The sequence below is a fragment of the Dermacentor variabilis genome, chromosome 2 (genome assembly GCF_050947875.1).
Source record: "Dermacentor variabilis isolate Ectoservices chromosome 2, ASM5094787v1, whole genome shotgun sequence".
NCBI lineage: Eukaryota > Metazoa > Arthropoda > Arachnida > Ixodida > Ixodidae > Dermacentor > Dermacentor variabilis.
Window position 1 is genome coordinate 30,829,369 of NC_134569.1, and position 18,023 is coordinate 30,847,391.

The 18,023-nt window shown below is 47.4% G+C and overlaps 1 protein-coding gene across 1 annotated transcript in view; it reads left to right on the forward strand.

Moving 5' to 3' along the window:
* The first annotated feature begins 9,754 nt into the window (after positions 1–9,754).
* The window catches only part of LOC142571609 (sodium-driven chloride bicarbonate exchanger-like), a 255,889-nt gene continuing 247,620 nt past the window's right edge, over positions 9,755–18,023 (forward strand). The window contains exon 1 of the mRNA XM_075680117.1: positions 9,755–10,273. The gene's annotated coding sequence lies outside the window, so the exon portion shown is untranslated. The remainder of the gene's footprint in view (positions 10,274–18,023) is intronic.

Consider the following 18,023-nt stretch of genomic DNA (forward strand, 5'->3'; position numbering starts at 1 on the left):
AACATGTCACAGGATTGAAAAAGAGAGCTCGCGTGCGCCGCGACCACAGTTGAGGCGACAGTACGGACGGCGACAATTCTGATAAGTAGGAGGAGGTCTGGAATCGACATCGGAACGAGATGAAGACGAACAGCGCGCCGAACGACTGGCTAAACGCCGCAACATAGCTAGACAACCAGACTAACCTGCATGGACTTGCAATCAAGGTTAACCAAGGCTAACCATGCTATGCCTTAGCTTTCGCTACGTATATCCTGGCATAGCCGAGCTAAGCCACTGCCAATTCTTTAAATTCATTGAGTATGTGTTTCCATTAGTCATACTAGCAATAATGCCCGCCTATTTGAATAATCCCGCTCAAGAAAAAGAATTAAGCTATCTTCCACAGGCGATTTCTTAATGTTCACCCGTATATTAACAACGTTCGTGCAGAGTTGTTCAACACAAGGCATAATTTGCTGCGTCAGAATGCGTTATAGTAGAATTCGATATTGTAATGATAATCACCACGGTTCAACGGCCCAAAGCTGCATGGTAGGATAAGTGGCAATCCATGTGAACGGGTACAAATTAATTTTGAGCACTTAATTATTACTGTTTTTTTATGGACACCTGTATGTATATCTAAGTACACGACAGTTTTCGTATTCGGCTCTTATTTGTTCGCCGCGGCCGCGGTAATCGAAGCCGCGATCTCGCGCTCAGCAATATATATATATATATATATATATATATATATATATATATATATATATATATATATATATATATATCGACATGGAAAGCTGCCGCCGGCTGCCGAGATTTTTCCAGCGTTCGCAAAGATTCTCGAACGCACGAGACACCATACTAGGTGCGGTGCCCTCGCTTAAGCCCTACACAAGCCGAAAGGTGAACTGATAAAGCTTCTGCGGACACACACACACACATATATCTGCTGATCGTTGTCTTCACAGCGATTTGACAGCACGTATAGTCTATTGAATATACAGCGGGCAACGCGTTTTCGCGATGGGCAAGGCCTCCCGCTGGGTGCCTGTATTTATACCGCTCGCTGCGGTCGTTCCGTCGTGCAAGAGAGGGGGAGAGATGCCGGCGATTCCCAACCCTATCGCGCACGCTGCATGAGCTTTCCAGCTTCGTATGCCACGAGCGCGTCCGGAACGTCGGTTACGCGGTGCCAAGCGCTGATCGTCGGCTATTTGATTTACGCAGCTTCGCGGGACAAATAGGAAGATGGAGTGCCAAAAAAAAAAAAAGAAGAAGAAGAAGAGCTGGACGCGAGCTGCGTACTTTCATCGGAAATTCACCGCAGCGGAGAAGGTTGCGCGAAGCGAGCGAACGGCAGCTGGGAATCGAAGAGGCAGCCTTGCTCGAGCGCGCAGTCGAGCAGATAATACGGCGATCGCTTGGAGTGTCGTTATCGTTGGCACGGAAGTCGTCATGGTGGATGTACTACGTATACGTAATACGGAGCTGAACTTCGTCGACTTAATAGCGTGGCCGTATACATTCTTCTTATATCACGCCCTATACAAGAAGCCTGCGGCAATGTCAAGCCTTGCGATCAACCTGCCGGCGCGTCATCATATTTCGCGCGTACACGCGCGCGTGGTAACTGGGCGACGCGAACGTTGTTTTCCAAGGTGAAAGACGTGAGGCGGAATTCGGGCTGCTTGTCGTGCACGCATAAGTATCACCGCCGGTTATCATAGGTGGAGTTCGAACGGAGGACAGTCGCTGTTCCTATAGTATGCTTGCAATCGGTGCCGGAATCCGACTGTGCGGATTTGTGCGGTGAGGCCGATCGAGAGCTGCATGACTTTTTACGTGTCATCGTCGACGACTCCGTCTTTGTTCTATGAACGTCTATAATCAAATGATAATATCACCACTTCCCACACAAGGTTTAAATTTATACTGCTCGAATATTTTAACGCACCTGCAAAACAATGAGAGGTCATCAATACATCTCACTGTAGCAACTATGTTACACAGAAAAGAATCATTCTCTCGAGTTTATATCGTTCAACGACCCACGGAGCAGTTGAAGCGCGGGAAAAACTCGCGTGATAACATATTGGACTTGTGTCGGTCGAACACTGAAGGTGTGTCTGTGTCTCGTGCAGGACACGGAACTCGTTCGAACAGGCAAGCACCACGCCGCCCTCTTAGTTGTGGCATCGCTCAGTCGGGGCTCGGTAAGAATTGCAGCGAGACAACCGGACTCCGCCCAGTTAAATTTCGTCGCTGGTGACGCGTCTGCTTTTATCAGTATACATTCCCGAAGCCGAATGGTCGCCTTAACTAAGCCTTATGCCACTCATCAAGCCGGAGAATTCGCTGACGTGGTGCAAGGGGGAACGCGTATGCACGTAATCCTAGAAACGAAATCGGCCCGAACCATACCGATTTTAGTTTTCGACCGCACTCTGCAAATCACTCAGATGTCAAAAGGCGCGCCCACGGAATAGTGACGTGCGGACCGGAGAAATGGAAGGCTCAATTCTAGGAGTACCGATGTCACTGAGAAACCACCTGCAGCGATCACACTAACAATACTCAACAATACTCAACTACTCAACAATAGACCATACTCACACTATCAATCAGGTGATAGAGAAATCTGTGGAATATAACCAACCCTTACATATAGCTTTCATTGATTACGAGAAAGCGTTTGATTCAGTCGAAACCTCAGCAGTCATGGAAGCATGCGGAATCAGGGTGAATCAGGGGAATCAGGGAATCAGGAATCAGGGTGACGAGCCGTATTTAAAAATACTGAAAGATATCTATAGCGGCTCCACAGCCATCATAGTCCTCCATAAAGAAAGAAACAAAATCCCAATAAAGAAAGGCGTCAGGCAGGGAGATATGATCTCTCCAATGCTATTCACAGCGTGTTTACAGGAGGTATTCAGAGGCCTGGATTGGGAAGAATTGGGGATAAAAGTTAATGGATAATACCTTAGTAACTTGCGAGTCGCTGATGATATTGCCTTGCTTAGTAACTCAGAGGACCGATTGCAATGCATGCTCACTGACCTAGAGAGGCAAAGCAGAAGGGTGGGTCTAAAAATTAATCTGCAGAAAACTGAAATTTGTTTAACTAAAGAAAACTAAACTAATGTTTAACAGTCCAGGAAGCGAACAGCAGTTTACGATAGGTAGCGAGGCACTGGAGGTGGTAAGGGAATATATCTACTTAGGACAGGTAGTGACCGAAGATCCGGATCATGAGACTGAAATAATCAGAAGAATAAGAATGGGCTGGGGTGCGTTTGGCAGGCATTCTCAGATCATGAACAGCAGGTTGCCATTATCCCTCAAAAGAAAAGTGTATAACAGCTGTGTCTTACCAGTACTCACGTACGGGGCAGAAACCTGGAGGCTTACGAAAAGGGTTCTACTTAAATTGAGGACGACGCAACGAGCTATGGAAAGAAGAATGATAGGTGTAACGTTAAGGGATAAGAAAAGAGCAGATTGGGTGAGGGAACAAATGCGAGTTAATGACATCTTAATTGAAATCAAGAAAAATAAATGGGGGCATGGGCAGGACATGTAATGAGGAGGGTAGATAACCGATGGTCATTAAGGGTTACGGACTGGATTCCAAGGGAAGGGAAGCGTATCACGGGACGGCAGAAAGTTAGGTGGGCGGAAGAGATCAACAAGTTTGCAGGGACAACATGGCCACAATTAGTACATGACCGGGGTAGTTGGAGAAGCATGGGAGAGGCCTTTGCTCTGCAGTGGGCGTAACCAGGATGATGATGATGATGATGATGATGATGATCACACTAATTACATTCACTACCTCAATCGAAAATTATCTTTGTAGAAAACCTGGAAATTTCTGAAAATATGTGCAAGTCAGGTCAACATCATGTAGAGCAGACAGCTAATATATCTCTAGCTGTTAGCTAGCAATCTTGAAACTAACGATGCCAACTCAAATATGTTCGCAAAACGCTTTGGATCAATTTTCAGCACAGACGGTGGCCCCCATTACGTTCTACCTTCCGTTACTAAGTGGTGATGCACCAAGCTGCGTCGGCTAATAAAGAGCCGGCCGTCAAGAGTATTAGCGATGCAAATCCGTCAATGCAATCTGGTCATGATGTCATTCACAGCTCTTTAAGTGTTTCAGTGCTGAGCTTACTGAATTGCATATACAACAGCTCCATTAAAAAAAAAGATTGTAGCTTCGCCAGAAGGGCGAAGCCCTGACTGCTATAGCAAGGTTTAACGTTTCGCTCGAAGCCCTCGGACGTTGTTCTGGTTATACTCGTGTCCGACTAACGAGGAAGCGATATCCGCCGCGGTGCGCGCGAACATTTCTCGCCCCTTTAAAAGCTTTACCACGCTCTGTAGGGCCTGTAATGACATGGCACGCTACGCTGCCTTTTTATCGCCTACAACTTTTTGTCGCTTTCAGGTTTGAGCTCCCGATATTGTTTTACACTTGTAACGTTTAATAGTCTGAGAAGATTTAAGATAAAAGGCACGCGCTCTGAGTGTTCTGTTTCATGACATTTGTTCGTGGGGTGCCATTCTCAAAATCCTGAGGAATATAATTTAGTCAGTAATGTAAGACCTGATATGAGCAACTTTAATGATAGCTAGAATAGTGTAGCAATACAACCCCCATATACAGCATGGCAAATAACATGAGATGTCATATAGCACACCCCTAAATATTCGCGGATCACCACGGCAACGCCGACGGCACAAATTCGCTTGGTGTGTCCATATCATTGCTATCGCAATAAAACGTGCCTAATTTCTATACCAGTGTCGTTCCTGTTCACAATTATGGTTCGAAAACAGACGCGAAAAACTACACACCAATATCTCCCCTCTACTTTTCCTAGAAAATTGTTCAGTCTTTCCTGAAACTATTAATCACATATGTACAGCGCTCACGAACAAACCTAATCTCTGATCAACATCGTGGGTGTTCCAATGGCAACCAGCGTCGTCAGCCTTATGACCCACGCACTGGAAGCGGTCTAGAACATGAGCCAGCGGGACACTGTTTGCTGTGACCTAAGCAAGGCATTTGATGCTGCCAGCCGTGCGCCGTGGCTCCCAAAACTCTCTGAATCCGGTGTTTCCGCATGATCAATACGCTTGCTGCAATACTATCTGTTAGCGCTAGAATGATATCGTAGGGCGTGCGGCAAAGAAGGGAAGCAGAAGGCCGAAGCCCGGCCAGATAAACATGCGGGCTTCAGCAGGATCCGAACGTCGAGCTTTCGGCAATGCACTGGCTTACGGGAATCACTCTGGCGCTAGTATTTACGGGAGCTGCAAATATGCTGGTTCAGCCAGCGTGGGAATGGTCGATACGGCACGTGGCGTTTTTTTCTTTTCTTTTTTTTACTTCGCCCTTCTGTGTTCACACGGGTTTGTGACTGTGCAAACTGTCCAGTCCGAACAAAACATTGCATTATAAACGCGATTATTCGAGATGAATATACCTGTGCATGGAAGGAACTTATCGCCTTGATGCATTAAAAAATACTACTGCTTGGAAGTTTAGACAACTGAAGCGCAATAAATACAGCCACAAGAACGTCCCAAGACATAAGGGTACGAGGTTACGGTAAATCCACGTACTACACTTATCACTCACATGGAAGCCAGGCGATCGCAGCGCAAAAATAGCCTCCAGTAATTTTGTATGCAGGAAACCCCATGACCGAACCGCGGGTCTCTCAATGCTCGGGGTACAATTGTAGTGCCCTCTAGCACGGGTCGCGATCCTCGCGGGCTTAGATTGTCGTCGGTGGCGACCTTTTCTTCGGCTCTCTTTGACTGGCAAGAGGTCTTCCAGCATTACTTCCAAATGAGAATCCCCAAGTCGCGTCGCCACACTGTCCCCGCGGTCTAAGGGGTCTCCAAGACAGCACTGCTGCGGCGACAATACGAAAGACTGGTTTAGTAAATGCCAGCACTTGCCATGGCGTTTACACCTACAATTTCTCGCATGTCGTGCAGTTTTTAGGTCGTTCCGACCACGGACGCCGTGCCGCAGCTTATAGTGAACGCGACTGTACATATATGTAGTCGCTGTCGACGCTGTCGTTTGAAATAGTACTTGCCGGAGTAATAAGCATCGAGTGATCAGATGAAACTTGTGTCTACACACTTCGATACCGGTACTCTAGGTAGGTCAACGGTGAACAACTGTCTAGCTTTCACTCCTCGCTTCGTTTAGAAGACTTTTTAACGGCAGATGAACCACAGCTGGCTTAACCTTATTACTTACTCAAGCTTCTAAAGGGTCTCACTGATTGTGCAGAAATATCAAACGATATCAATTTAGGAATTACGCGAGAAATAACCAGGGTGTCTGGACATTTTCATATACGCACTTGAGAGCAAGAGAACGAGAGAGACATTTTTAATGGAAATTGAAGGTATCAGCCCTGCTATATACAGGGCTTGCTTCTTGAAGAGGATAAGAATACAAGAGTTGGAGAAGAAGAAAGAAGAGTAGGGAAAGAAATTAAGAATAAATAAATAAATAAATAAATAAATAAATAAATAAATAAATAAATTTCATACTAACAAAATATAAAATAATATTTATAACACCTGATCGGCGTAAGTATAACAGCAAGGTTTTCGTGGCTCGAGCAAGGTTCTTGTGGCTCGAATTGAGTTTTTAATTTTAGCCCATGCATGGCAGGTCCCTGAAAAATATCACTAGTCTGTATTTGTCCGCATATACCCTCTTGAGACGTCTCAAAGAAGCCTTCAGCAAGGATTCTGCGGGCTCGCAATGAACACCCACACGTAATTGACATCTTTCACAACTGCCTATCTTTATAGCAGCGCTCCGGTTCATATCACAGCTCTAATTCCTGAAACACCGAACAATGCTACTCTTTTTTTGTGTATGTGTGTTATTCCAAACCACCATTATTAGAAATGTGCTGTTCTTGTTCATTTATATCTACATATCCGTCTTCTTTCGTGTAACAGTTACCAAGCTCGTTTGTTGTTTTAAAATTGTCTTCAGTTTGATGTAGCCAACCGAATACCAGTAGCAAGACCGACAGTGTCTTTCTGGGCGCATGCGTTAATAAATTTGATTATTATTTTTATGGGAACATCATCCTCACGTTGGTCTCGTAGTCGTCGTCGTTTTGTTTGCTGACGCTGTTTGTCGAAGGAGAGGTCGACGCCCGCAAAAGGCGCCGGCTTCTCTCCTGCTCCCGCGTGCGAAAAGAATAAGCCTGAACATAAAAAAAGAAAGTCGCACGCAGGAAATCGAGACTCATAGTCCACGTCAAGAGCTCATAAAGCTGCAATAAATGACTCACTAAAGATGAATCATTGACACATAACCATTGACTGCAACCTGAATGTGCCAAAAAAAGAAAAAAGCCAGTTATTTATCTCTCTCTCTCTCTCTCTCGTGCTTAAGGTGAGAAAGCACGCAAAACGGACGCACGATTCCTTTGACGACAATAAAACGCTTCAGCGCTTAACAATAAAAGAACGCCTGTCAGCATCGACAGTGCCCGCTAGCGCGGCGTCTCGCTCCGCACCCAAGAAGCGTGGGATTTCACCGCGCCAGTTTTATGACATGTATCGACGCAAACCCTCGATCACACTTGGGAAGAAGTTCCGTCTGTTCATCAGCATACTATTCAAAACTGCACGTACCGGCCCGTCACGTGTACTTCACTCGGAGACACGGAACACTTTCTGTGGTCGGGCCCAATATATACCGCGATGAAAAAAAAGGGACGCTGTTCTCGAGAACGTGCTGAAGAAAAGCGTTCCACATGCGTGCCTGCAACACCACGTGCTTCCGGAAGGGTGTGTTGCAACCCACAAGATAGCTTCTCGGTTTTTTTCTTACGTTCCTAAACGACACTGATACGCTGTACATGTGGTAACATTCGAGATATGCTCAGGCGGAGCAACTGTTGGCCTCGATTACCAGTCTGCTTGTAGCTATTTACAGGTTGTGTTCCAATACTCGCCGTATGTAGACGTAAGGCAATATAGCTAAGCTAATAGCAGCCATCTTAAGTATCGTTACAATTCAAAAAAATAATAAATTCTGGATTTTTAAGAGCCAAAGCCACGATCTGATTATGAGATACGGCGGAGTGAGGGACTCCGGATCAATTTTGACCACCTGGATTTTTTTTTTTTTGTGCACAGTACCAGCTGCAATGCAGATGTGGAAGGCAATATAATCAAGAGTCTGAACGAAAACGGTCTGGTCAAGGCAAACAACGCGCGCACGCACGCTTGCTTGCTTGCCATCGCCAGCCTTCGACATACATGTCGTCGTTTGAAATCTTAAGAAGTAAAGAAACTTTAACCGAATAATTTATTTACCTAATTAGTTTTGTCACGGTATATCATTGTATAACCGTGGCAGCGGGAACGGTGCGGAGTAATTTTTTACTGTCAAAGAGGTATGTATATCGCAAGTTGCCAAGATCCCTGAGGATTCTCTGTGAAGGGAAAGCAATAGATTTCAGTGACAGCACTTAATCTAGTTTGCTGAATTTTACGACGCAAATATTAATTTTACGGCCGGGTGAGAGAACAAAAAATGAAATCAAGAATTTGACTTAACTGCCATTTCATAAACGATATTTTATTCAGATATATTTTTTTCTATCTGCAATGTATTTTTGTTTGGCGGGGTTAACTTCCGCTACGATTTACAAAGCTGTGTGATGTACGCAGCAATACTTGAAATAAGAAGAAATACTTTCTGCAGTAAGCAACCAATATGGTTAGAGCTTCGATAAGTTCACGCATATTGTTGTGCCGAATTTGGCATTGCGACACTGACTTTCTTAACTACATGCGGAACAAAGTAGTCAACAGAAAGAAAAAAAAATATCAATACTGACTGTATCACATAACTTATTTTCTTTAATCATGACGGGGATAACACCTGACACAAATGCTGCAAATTTATCTCTGCGCTTAGCAGAATTTCATAAGACACGAATAAACTATAATATTCCTGTGACATACGTGTTATCATCAAACTAGCCACGAGTTCAGTGCAAGTATACATAGCCACCTCGTCGAAACGTACTCTCTCCTTTCTCTGTACACTTCGCATGGGGTTGCCTGTTCTGAAACTCAACAAAATCTGATCATTAAAAATAAATACTTAAACTTCAAAGCTTCTTGGTGTCATTAACGAATATATGCGACTGGTTTAATAGGCGTCCAACACAAATAGAAAAATTAAATAAAGAAAGTACTCAGATTAATTATCTTTTGGACACTCTTCAAGCCTCGAGGCACTCGTGCTTTCAAGATATCGCATGCCCATTCGCTGACCTGCTTTCTTTCGCGGATAATTCGGGTCGACGTAATAGGACCTCGGCTTATCGCGCCCGGCGGAAAACCCTGGCCCAGAGCGAGAGCTGCCGCAGTGGCGAGAGCGTTCACTTTATGCGAAGCTGCCTCTATCTCAACTAGCGCGCAGTTTACTCGAGTCGCCGAGATAGCCAAGGTCTTCGCTTCTTTTTCGCGTTTCTTCTATTCCCACGGAACCGCGCCGGCCCGGCAACCGGAAGCATCCGGTAGCAGACGACGCGGGAGCCTTGTGGCGGGAAGGATCACGTGCCTAACGACGTCACCGCAGAACCTTAGCCTCGGTCCCGGCGCCCGGCAGAACGTCAGCGGAAAGCAGCGCCGCCATTGGCCGGAGCGGAACAAGCGTCGATCGCCTGCCATCCGACCGCCTTCTGCACTGCGGCGAAACCAGCCAGCACCTTCTGCTGGAGAGGCCGTTGTAGGGTTTCAAACGAGGATAACCTCCCCACAAAAGAAAGACGAAAAGGACTCTTTTCCTCCCTTGGAAACAGGCAACCAACCTTTCGACTGGTCACACTCGGCCGGACTGTCTGCACGGCGCTTTGATTGTGCCGTTGTTGGCTGTCCGGTCGACAGCGGCGGACCGAGTGCTGCTGCGACAGTGGTGTAGTGTGTAGTGCGCTGCGCTTCGCAAACTGCGGTTCACGTGTGTGTTGCAGTCGGTCCCGCATCGTCACAGATCGGACGACTTTCTGGCGGCATCGTTGTCGTTTCCGCGACGCCGTGTGCTGCTGTTAACGTGACTTGGTGAACGGTGCGGACGCGAATGAAGTTCGGAAATCACCGGTACCTTGGCGATCCTCGGCCCAGTGGAAGCTGAGTGACGCTTGCCGTTGCCGCCGCCGCCAGCACTTCCCAGACACCGTTGCGCTCGTTGCTGTCTTTAGAAGCTGTGAGTACAGAGCGCAGACTTTATCGCCCTAATTCCCTGTCCCTCCCGACGCTAATTGATGGTGCACCCGCGCATAGCCGACCTAAAGTGTTTGCTCGGCGCCTTAGAAAACGTTGTCGGCGACATTTTCAATCGATCCACAGCAAACCATCGCGGTGACGGACGGTGCGAAACGGCGCACTCAGGCGCCGGCCTAGGTTCATTCAACCGTGTGCGTGCTGGTGGAATATGCTGGCCATACTTTGGAACCCAGCAACAAGCAATCCCTCCTTACTCTTTTCGTTGTCCTATGACCAGCTCTTTTGCGCGCGCGTAAAATGCCATGCCACGTAGTGACGGCGAAGTGAATCGTGCCTCCCGGCATCGTTTTTTCTACGGCGGCCGCGTCAGAAATGTCAAGTGCTCTTGAGGAGCCGCCAAAACCTTGGGCGCGGGCGTTTTTCGGGTCTGGTCATTTATAGCTCCGGCGGCCGCAGCCTCCTGTGGCTCGGGCGGCTCCGAGAAGCTAGCTGTGGTGCAACGGTTCTTTTTTCTTTTTTTCTTTTTCCTCTCCTCTTGACTGGCGCCGCTACTTTTCGTCTTCCTCTTCCTTCCCGCCGTCCGTCTCGGGAGACGCGCGCGCCAGAGTTTCGACAGGGAAGCGCTTTCTCTGCGTAACTATCGGTCTGGAGTGCTTGAAGTTCAGCCAGCGTCGCAAGGTGCAGCAAGCGTCAGTCACGTGCATGCGCGTTACGTCGGTGACACCATAGGATGACACTACGCCTGTGCGTAACCTCGGCCAGATGTGTCGGTGCGCGCGACTTTGGCCGCTGCGTCAGGAGCTGCTCACTCGTTTGAATCACCCGGTTTGATTCTTCATCTGCGCGTAACATATGACTAATGACTTCCTTGTACGAACTGATATTTGCCTCTAGTATAACGCCGTATGAGCTATGAGTCACAAATGAATTATCCTGCGCGGTTCATCGACGAGCAGCAGTCTCGTGTCAGCGTGAGTACTTTGTGACGCTGTACTGATGTGTAAATTAGGTCTGTGAATGGCCGGATACAACTATGTCACTTGTGTGGGGAAGTGCTGCTGTAAAGCCGGGTGATCGATGGAAACTTCTGCTGATGTATCCCCAGTCGCTGCAACAAGGTGCCACTGACGGCGAGGCCTCGTCGCCAGCGCGTAAATTGGATTCAGTCGGTTATACATGATCTACAAATAACTGCGTATAGCAAGGACCATGGGGAAAAGCGATATGCGATATGTGTTGTCGTCATGTTTATTTTACGCGCTCTTATTTACTAGCGACACGCTCTACACGAGTGCAAAGACACGTACCATGATAACATTTTGTATCGGTGCCATATGTGGGCAGGCCGGAAATAAATCTGAACAGCCTGTATTTTGTGCCGCAACCTAAACTGACGTCGTGCATGAGCATCACCTGCGTAACTACCCCACGTCCTCGCAGTAATTAGGCGTACACCGTTAGCACATGCTACAGCGAACACGAGTCTGTACGTTCAACACATCGAAACCACGACACGACGTTTCTATTTGTGCAGATACGTTCTTATCTGTTTTCCCATTTTTTGTGAAAGAGGTCCCTGTTTTCGATGAGCTTCTCGTTGATGTTAATTCCCTGCCTTTCAGTGTATGATTATTCTGATCTCTCTCCCGCTTCGTCCCTACGGGTCATTCTTATTGGCATTGCATTCCTTTGCCATAGCGGTGATTCGAAAGCGCAGCCTTGTGCCCAGAAGTAGGGTAGTTGCTCAGGCGCGACGGATCCTCAGAAATGCTATTCACTCTTGACTCTCCTGCGTCGACTGAGCCAATAAACACGATATTTTCCTACCATGCCTTAAAAGAGGAGCGGCTGCAGACTAGATGTCGACCGGAGCTTCACGGCGAGCATCTGCAACGTCGGAGACGGGATGAGCATATATCCCTATATTGTTCTCCTGCTGTGCACTTCGTCAGCGTCCTCACAATCCTTCGTGTCTTGAGGACAGCACCAGCCTCTTACTTCATGTGTGAGGCTCAATGGCAGGCTCTCTTCGACCGACGACCCTTCTCCCTACAATTGCCTGAGGTCATCGATCAGCCTGACGCACGACGAGATTGAAGAAAGAGAGAGAGCGAGAAAAAGTTTGATTGTAGTAAGCGAAAACGATGAGGGAATGAGTAATGCTCTTTCGGTCTCACATTGGAAAATGCCCCTTTGTCATAGCTGAGCTATAAAAGAAAGAAAGAGAAAGGAAGAAAGAAAGAAATAACTATCTACATGCGCGAAACCCTCAAGTCAAGGAGAATCGCAGCAGTCAGAGAAACTGAATGCCTAGTTGTCCTCGCTTCACGTTTTCTTTTTTACTTCTCTTTTGCTGTTATCATGATATTTGTTCGCAAGAAATGGCTTCGACTGCCGCGCGATGGGTCTGCTTAAAGAAGAACGTTATAATCTTGTGTGTTGACGTCGTCGCATAGACTGAAAGAAATCAAGGGGCAGTGTCGGCCTGGTGTGAACCATTCTTTTCTATAATAGATAAATATACCTGTTGTGCATACTTACATAAGTAACATAAAATATTTTGTGTTACTTGGCCGTGTGCCTTCAAACTCTCTTCACTGCAAGACAGCCTCTAATTGATCAACGCTCTGATAATCCCAGTAAACGTTTACGTGCGGGCTTTACATGCATTATTCGAGACCGCGAGAGGTCTGCTATAGATACCTCATGGTAACGTAAAGCTCTCTGTTGATCAAGAATCGCTCGCCTTGTCCTGTCTTTTGCGCTGTTTAATTCAAAGTTGTTGCCTTTCCATCTATCTCCAATTCAGACCTTAGAGAAATACGAGCCGCAGAAGCAGCATGCGTCTAATTTTCGCTGTAAGCGCAATCTGAAACACAGTTTAATGAATGAATGAATGAATGAATGAATGAATGAATGAATGAATGAATGAATGAATGAATGAATGAATGAATGGTCGTCAGTTTGAGAGGATTGTCCAATGCCTAATTACGGAGAAGGTAACAGGGAGTGTAGGACATTCGTAAATACCATAAATGCAAACGATCGTAATGGAAAGAGAAGCAAGGAGAAAAAGGTTTTGTACACTTGCTTTGTTCCCGTTGCCCAGAAACCGCTGTGTAGCTTACTTGACAGAGCACCGCAATGCGGAAGATGTGGGTTCCACTCCCACCGTGCAACAAGTTGTCTTTTCGTCCATTTGTCCTTATTATTTCCACGTTTCGAGTAAAAGCAACAGCAAATTTCCCCTGCAGTTTCCTTGGATTCAGTGGCCGTTGGTTTCGTGTGTATACCTACAGCATAAAATGTAGTCCCTCGATTTTCCCTGCTATTCTTGCTCATTAATTAAGGGCGAATAAATTATCCGCTGTATCCACATTTGCACTGTCCTGATGCCCTCACATATGCTAGGCGAAATGCCGCCGCCTGTGTTCGCTCCTGCAAGACGCAACACGCAGTGTACGCGCTGTACACCCCTTCTAGCGCGCGGCCTTGCGCGCGACGTCGTCACAGTGTCCCCCCCGCGTGTTCCCCGTCATCCTGCAGCGACCGTGAGAGCGCGGTTGCAGCACAGAAGCGTATACGTGATCCATCACGTCGTCTTCGCCCACGAGCGTGGGCGGAGGATCACGTACTCTCCACGTGGCGACCTCACTCCTTCGGGATGACCGGCGCGGGCTCATTTTTGTACTCTTCTCAATGACCGCGACGCAACAGCGGTATCCGGGATACGCCGAGCACATTGTATGTGCACTTCAGAACGTCTGTTGCCGAGTGCCGCATTCGTGTCGCGCTTTGTGCTATACTTTCTCGGACAGATTTGTAACCGGCTTGCGGCGCCATTATGTACCGCTTACACTGTCGACGACAAAGCCGCCCGTACTTGCGGATCTTTTGCAAGTTCTTCGCTGCTGCGCCTTTCACTCGATTTGTACTCCAGGAACAGTTCTGGGAGGAGATTTTCGTCCATCATAGCTTCCCGAGCGTGGCGTTGGAACCATTAGCATACTCGTTGCTATAATGCCTGTGTTTCACTGCTGCGAGGTTGATTTATGGTCTCTGTGAGTGCCTGCTTTTCTGTGTGCCAGGCAACAACAGTCAGGGAAAAAAAAGAAACTAAATCGTTTGTCGTGATGGCTCGTTCTGCTGCAGTTTCCGAAGTTATCCGAGAGCGCCTCATTGTAGTAAAGCGAAATTTGAACGGATCGCCATATGGAAAGGAGGAGGGGAGGATCTGAAACTAAGCACTAAACTTTCGAAGCGTTTTACGACCTAATACGCCTGGTTCTCGTACGGGAACGTCCCTTGACCAGCCACAAACCATGGAAGCGCCTTTAATCTCAAATCAACAATGTCTTAGCGCAAACAAGTTTAATGCGACGTGAAAAAACAGAACAAAGCAAAAATCGGGCAGATCTCATCTACCATGACTATCCAAGTATGCTAATAGCCGAAACGCGTCATGTATGAGGCGTGTACTGTAGCCGGGTTCCTCTCGCGCTTCTCCCTGGACACGCTGCGCCATCTAGTGATGTTTCAGAGAGGTCCTCCGAAATGGCCTCCGAAATGCGCGGCGCGCCAGTGCATGCCAATTAATCCCCTCCCTACCCGCGGTGGAGCGTGTTAAGGCGTCGGGGCTGCTGGGCTTGAGGAACCGGTGTGTCGCGGGTTCCCGGTGTGACGCGAATGCTGTGAACGAGGTTAGGCGCACATTTTCTGACTGCACTATACCTTCGGAATCGGTCACATTTCTGGTTGGATAGTTAGATAGGCGGAAAGAAAACTGGTCCGACAGTGCCAAGGATGCTATTCGCATTAAATATCAGCAGACTTCTGCGGGTCCTCTGCCGCCGTGTTAATTTGCTACGACAGCAGCAGCACGCCCTCAATACTGAACCGCCTTCTCAAGAACAACTCCTTTGCGATGCTTATGCACGTCGTACTCGTCCACTATAGTGCAGGTCGGGGCAACCGAAATACATGCCCAGACGCCACCACTCACTGCAGACATTAAATTTTATTACGGAGAGAAGCAACACGCTCACTAGCTTCACAGTGTGGCTCAATATGCAACGATAAGCCACTTTTCTACGGCTTGATTGTCGTCTGCAGCGCAAGCACAATGATAGTGGCAACAGTTCTTTATTTATTTTTTTTTTTGTATTCGCCCTATGGCGAGAGCGTAGCTGAGGTTGAGGAGGTGACTTGACAGCATACATGCTAATGACGACATCTATATCCGTCGACGTCGGCGGTGGCGTAAGGGAAATGATCATACACAGTAAATGCGCAGTGTCTCGCGCTTTCCACCGCTGTCGCAAGTAAAAAGGTGAAACTAGGTCACATTGCTTTTGTTCAGATATATTTTAGGCAGTGTTTTCGCTGTATACGGCGAAATTAACCTTTAAGCACGACTGATATGCGATGGCCGCTTATGGTGGCCGTCGTAATTATAAATGCTTTGGGTCGCAATATTCGTAATGGAGCTCGGCAGGCCATGTAAGGCATAGGGCATGCAGATAACCGGTGGTCTATTTGAGTTACATAATAGCTGCAAGGGAAGAAAATGGAAGCGCAGTCGAGGACGGTACAGAAGTTGGTGATATGATGAAATTAGTGAACCGGCAGACATGACTTTGAATCAGCTATAGCGCTAGACAGGAGTATATAATTGCAGATCGCTGGAACAGACCTTCGTCCTGCAGGCGAGATAAAGATAGGCTGAGTTTAAGGTGATTCGTAAAGGAAAAGGTGTATGGTACTCAACTAATTCGAGTCGTCTGAGAGCTGGCGGAGTCAGCGTGCTGCGTGCCATTGTCAATGCCCCTCGCTCCGTAGGAAACTCCCGAACGCCTCGATACGACCGTATAGATTGCACTCGTCGCTGTTTAGCGCGGATAGTGCCAGGAGCTGGCCAAACAAGTACAACCGGCGCCGCATTTAGCAACACTTACCATGTCTTTGTGTAGCACGAGGTACACAGGTCTGAACCATGCAGGACCCGTAAATTGTCTCGCGAGGCTCTGTTTGTCTCAATATATTTGTGCTTGCGTGCATGCAGGCACGCATGCGTTTTCGCTGTGTATTTTTTCATCCTTCTCCGTGTTCATCTGAAGCAGCGCGTGCGCGCCAAGATTGTGGTTATAAGCTAAGTAAACCTCACCAGTGGTTTTTATTAAGCGTATTGTCTTTGTCGCATGCTAACCCGGTAGCTGCATCGGTATACATACTTTTTTTCAGGCGCCATCGGCGAGAACGTGGATCGCGTTGACTTCAACCACTCAAGGTTGTCAGGCATATAACGCGTGGCTGCCCGCACCGTGACTTTTGTTTACACGTCTCAACTCTTTCTTGCAGTAAAAGAGAAGTCTTTGGGCGCTTTGATGCGATGCCGACTATACTGTTCATCGCGCACTATCAAATCAGAAGTGAATAGCGATACTAACGCTTAAAAGCCCATGTGTTTTCGAAAATATGCGTTATGTTCTTTCGTTCGACGTGGTGCTGAACGAAGGAAGAACGTATATTGCGCCCAGCTGCTTGTGAGCGATTTGCGAGTAGATGTAGTGCTTGCATGCGCACGTGTGTGGTTGTGTGCAAGAGCTAAAACAGTGCTTAAACGAGTCCTTCCCCGTGTTCGCCAGCAATTGGCGTGATATACATGACTCCCATGTACACGTGCCTTGTTGTTTCTGACGTCGACGCTGACGATTGCTAGTTCTTCACGAACGGCGTTGTGTCATTCCCTCGTGATGCCGGATGACAGGGCCAAGGCCTGGCGCCGGTATTTACGCGTTGTGATTCCGGAAGTGATATTATCGCTCTCCGAAGGCCTTCCGCTCTCTCGACGAAATTGTCCGGAAGATGGCAGCGGAGAGACAGACTCTCGAGAACTCAAAAAAAAAAAAAGAAGGTAGAAAAAGAAAGAGAAAAAGGAAGAAAGAAAAAGTTCTCGATGCACAGACGTTCAAATTCAGTGCTCCGTTGATCCCGAGCTGGGCGTAATGCTTTCTCTGTTCGAGTATAGTCCCGTCGTCTGGCGCTCTCGTCGTCTGCTCGAAATGGTCGTAAATTCTGTAGACCGTTGATCTCCGAAGCGGCCTCCCTTTATCTTTCCCCTGTGCATGTTGGTCGTGTCTACCGCTCAGTGCTAGTGCAGATAGATGCGTGTTCATATTGCGCCTCATTGTTATACTTGTCCCTCTCACACCCCACTTCCCTCGCTACTTTCACTGCTGCCTGCGCTTCTGCTTTCGGAGATACCCAAAACTCATAACCCATGATGGGCTATAAAGTGCTGGGCTTTTGCTACAGCCTTGCTGCCATGTGTTGAAGTGGTCGGATTGTGCTGCAGCGGAAACAAGAGCAATGTAGAGAAAACACGTGGGCTGCGCTGTGTGCAGGCGGCTTTGTGCCTATGGAAATAACAAATTAACCTGCGAGTCTGCAGAACGCGATTTGTCTTTCCACTTGCCTTTTAAATGATGCCGTCGTGTGTTTTTAGCTTCACTTGGCCGATCTTAAGGCCAAGTCGCAGGGTCGATTCTCAGGACGCGGACGCCGCATTTCGATGGGCGCGGGAAAAAAAAAAAAAAAAAAAAAAAAAAACGCCCGGGTGCCGTGCATTGGGTGCACGTTATAATGAAGCCCCGCTGGTCAAAATGATCCCGGAGTCCCGCACTGCGACATTGCCTCATCATCAGATCGTGGTGTTGAAATTCAGTTCTTTT